General features: G+C 39.4%; 1 pseudogene; it reads right to left on the reverse strand.

The window, feature by feature from the left end:
• Window positions 1–817: 817 nt before the first annotated feature.
• Window positions 818–1,309, reverse strand: LOC147447622 (ras-related protein RABA1f pseudogene; annotated as a pseudogene).
• Between the last annotated feature and the right edge of the window lie 3,237 nt (window positions 1,310–4,546).

Raw genomic sequence — 4,546 nt, forward strand, 5'->3', positions numbered from 1 at the left:
AGCCGTCGAAGAGGAAGAGTCGTGGATGGCTGAGGCCACCAAGGAGGGGTGCCACAATTGGTGAGAAATAAAGAGGGATGGCATTCGTTTGGCAGGTGTGTGCACGATGTACGTCTCAAGAGCCTACGATCTGGATCTCTCCTTTGCTCTCTACGTCCAGCGTGAAGCTGAAAATGCCGACATCTCTCACCAAAATGAAGGCTTGCTATTAAAAACCACAGAACCATCTCTCTCTCTCTCTCTCTCTCTCTCTCTCTCTCTCTCTCTCTCTCTCTCTCTCTCTCTCTCTCTCTCTCTCTCTCTGACCAAACCTTAAGTAATCTACCAAGACCAGAATACATAAGTCTACAAGCCATCTAGCACAAAGAAGTTGCTTGATACAGAATCCTCTATATCAGCAGCATACTAAATTTTCCAACCAGTATCTAGAACATGCTGAAAGTACTTCCAAGCATGGCCAGCTCCAAAGACTAGTTTGGAAGCAAATCTTCCTATTCCATGATATAGCCTCTTCAAAACCAGCCCAGAAAGCATCTCCCCACCTCATGACATATGAAGTTAGAGAAGGTTGCAGGTGAATACACACTCTGGAATATCCATCTTTTTCCTGTTGCATCTCAAAAGCAGGAGGATCATCCACAGACATATGGAACCTAGCTTGTTACCTCTTGAAACAGCTCTATTTCTGCTCGAATGTTGCCATAAATTTCCTCCAATGAATCCAAACAGAAAAGCTTGGTGGCTAGCAGAAAATCGACACATGGTAGCTTACAAAGTCCACAATGTGTTCATGACAACTTTATGGTGGCCTTCACCACTATGCTGAACAACACCCAACTTTCTTAGGTGTCGTCGACTCATTACTTGTATAACTAATCGTTTGCCCTTAGCTTGGTACAGCAGCAAGGTCTTCGCCTATGTCAAGCACCTTTTTGCTAACCACCCTGTAAATCTGCGTAAGGACTTGCATGAATGCATTTCCAACGTTTGCTGCTTCCAAGGTAGAGGTCTCCATAAAGAATAAACACTCTCTCTCTCTGCAAAAGACTAGCTGTCCTCTATTGAAATTGCTCTCAAGTGTCGCAGATCGGATTTTTTTCCCACAAGCATTATCACAAAATTTGAGTATGTGTGCTCCCTGAGTTCTCGAAAGTCATATGTCTAGCTATGTCATACACGAGCAAAGCACCCACTGCACCCCGGTAATATGCATTGGTGATTGCTGGGTATCTTTCTTGGCCGGCAATATCCCAGATCTGCGGTTGCCATCGACATTGATGGTGCGGGTAGCAAACTCGACACCGATAGTGGACCGCGCATGAAAACACACACACACACACACACACACACACACACACACACATAGAGAGAGAGAGAGAGAGAGAGAGAGAGAGAGAGAGAGAGAGAGAGAGAGAGAGAGAGAGAGAGAGAGAGAGAGAGAGAGGTCTTTGAGGAGTGATCAGCCCTCTGTCATTCGTCCACCCCCAACCTTCTGCCTCTTGCCCGTCTCCCTGGCTTTCGCTCCCTCCTCATGCCCCCAAAGTCAAAGTTTCCATTATCATAATAATAGAAACTTGCTATTATAATAAAATAGCATCTCCTTTCCTTTCAATTTTGAAGCATTAAATAACGAAATCTTTTGCTTTTGTGATAGAAACCCAAGATTTGGGTGCTCTATGTAGGCTTTGGAGACGAATTGCTTCATTATTTTTTGAACACAACTGCCCTTTTTGTGAGGTAATTTGTGACAAACTCCATGCTAAGCAGTCAAAACGGATCTCAATTGTCAAAAAGGAATAAAGATTAGAAAATCTTAAAGAATCCAACCAAAATATACAAGGGTATTTTAGGAGTTTCTAAAATATGAGGGGTATTTTGAGGATTTCCACAAATTAGAGGGGTACTTTGATAATTTTCCCTTGAAAAAAATAGCATTTGTCAAAATGAGTTGGATTCCAAGCTTTTGTGAATGATTTATATGGACAACCTACTTAGTAGATTAACCAGTAGCAGTTTGTTCCACCAAACGTGTTTGAACATAGGCTACAAATGAGCAGAAACTCTGTTTAACATATCTCGGGATCTAAACTAGGACGGGCTACGAATGAGCATGAACTTTGTTCAACACAAGTCAGGATTCGAAACAACACTTTTGTTCATTCCAACATGGTACACCCCATAGTGCTAATGACGTTTGATCTTGTCCCTAAGTCACAGACGACAATACTGTGATAGATTGCAGGGACATTGGATTGTAGCCATAGACGTCGGCATGTAGAAGAAACAGTTCTATTGTACCTCTGTTCCTGTGATGGTTGCTCTTGTTTACCTATTGCTTCAAAAGAATTGGTAGGCTTTGGAAGTTGTAAATCACCATTATTTGAGCTAGGACTAAAAGATTCTTTCAATCTTGCATGGACATCCTAGGATTAGATGATTCTCTAGTTGTGCCATGGCCTTGGGTGTTTTTAACAGTGAGAGCACTCATAGTATAGAAGCTTTTAAGGAATTGTTGCTTCATGACTTTATCTCTGCATCCAACAGGAAAATGCACTTGAGACTTGGGCCTTTCCTGTATAGAAGAACTTGCATTTTTTTCTAGGTTGTATTGTTTTTTTCTATTGATCTCACAATAGACTCGTTAGGCAAGAAATTGTCTCAAGGAAAGTGGTTCAAAAAGAAAAATGGTCAAATAAAGCAGCAATTTGGAGGTCTTGAAGGCACCTCTTCAAGCTTTATTTTATCCTTAAATTTGCAATTAGGAGGGTTGAGAGAATTAAGAGGCAGCTTAGAAGCCAATGTTGCAGAAGCTGCCAACAACGAACTTAAGTGAGACGAGAAGTTTTGACTTGAACTTTTGGTAATTAGTAAAATGGAGCTTGCCAAAATATTTACAACTATTTTTGAGAGGAGGTATGCCACATGGAATTGAATTGTATATGTTTCAAGTAAAAAGAGCCTCGGGTAATCAATTTTTATATTGGTTCTAAAATCTTATTTTTTGTTGATTGAGTATTAGATTTGTGTAGTGAAAGTAATGTGCATGACATAATTTTTTTCTTTCACCATTGTTGACATTATTTTTTCCTCTCAGCATTTTTGAGAGGTGGTATGCCACATGGAGTTGAATTGTATATGTTTCAAGTATGAAGGGATTGCTTGTGCCTCGGGCATTCAATTTTCATATTGGTTCTAAAATCTCATTTTTTGTCAATTGAGTGTTAGACTTATGTAGTGAAAGTAATGTGCATGACATAATTTTTTTCTTTCACCATTGTTGCTATTGTATCAATTTGCTCAAATTTGTCTTTGCTCGGTGATTAGAAACCCCCGAGGGCAAGAAGCTATGGCCAACCCACTTTGTGCATCAATAATTATTTTAAATCATCAATAATGTAAAGGATTAATGTTCAATAAATTTGTCAGATTTGCAGCACAAAGGGTTAGTATGAGTACTACTATTATAAAGCTATCCCCCATTCCATATCATCGTTGTCGTCAACTTCTGCAATAATAGCTTCATGGGTTTGGAAGACACCATAATGATTTTGTGATGCTATTGTTGCAATGTTTATCGACTTATGGATAATTCTCATTTTGCAAAAAGCATACACCACATCAACAGCCCGTTTAGGATAAAGCTGGTTTCGTTTTTTGGTATGCATAAAGTCAAATGCCATCCAATTTCTCTTGCAGCTTCCACTTGATTCTGCAACTGATAAAACCCTTACTCTAATGTGTTGCAGCTCCATCTTTTCCCCACAATACTCCTTTCACCATAGAGGTGAACTTGTTTTGGCAATGGCATCTATATGCCATGGATCCTGAAATGTGTCAGCTCTGTTAGCATAATCAATTTACTAATAAAAAGCTACTTTCCCATCCTCATGTCCCAAGGGTTGGGAACACACTGTTTTGAAGTCAATTATAAATGTTGGAAGATTGTTGGTGCATTTGGAATTTAGGATCCAATACAAATTCCGCATCATGCAATGACATCTACAATTGGACCCATCGTTTGTTGGCAATTGTGATTATGGAATCTTGGTCCTTTGTACCAAATCCAACATGACCTCTTACCTTGTATAAGACCTTTGACATATACCAATAAATTTGGCCAAAAGATAAAAGAGCCATTGTCAACAGTTTGCAAAAGATCTATAAATGGTTTTGCTACGAATGTGTCAATAGCTTCTACAAGGTGTCTTCTCTTTCAATGAGGTGTCAATAGCTTCTACAAACATGGAGCCTCTAGGGTTGATAAGCATCACATTCATTAACGGCTTCTTTTGATAGTTAGTCCATCCATCTATCACTATGGTGCAACCATATGCAAGAACAAAGTCTACCATCGTGCACTTAAGGATGGATTCAATACTATCTTTCACTTTATCTAAATACTCTGTGAGCATCTTTTTGTAATCTAAAAGCACAAAACCTTTTTTGGATGTGCTCATTAAAGCATCTTGAAATATGGGGTTGTGCATAGCATTAAATTTTATACATCATGCCACAAAAGCTTGCATCCATTTCAAGTGCAGCTCAA

This window comes from Adiantum capillus-veneris, chromosome 11 (genome assembly GCF_014529385.1).
Source record: "Adiantum capillus-veneris isolate H3 chromosome 11, ASM1452938v2, whole genome shotgun sequence".
In the NCBI taxonomy this organism is placed as follows: Eukaryota; Viridiplantae; Streptophyta; class Polypodiopsida; order Polypodiales; family Pteridaceae; genus Adiantum; species Adiantum capillus-veneris.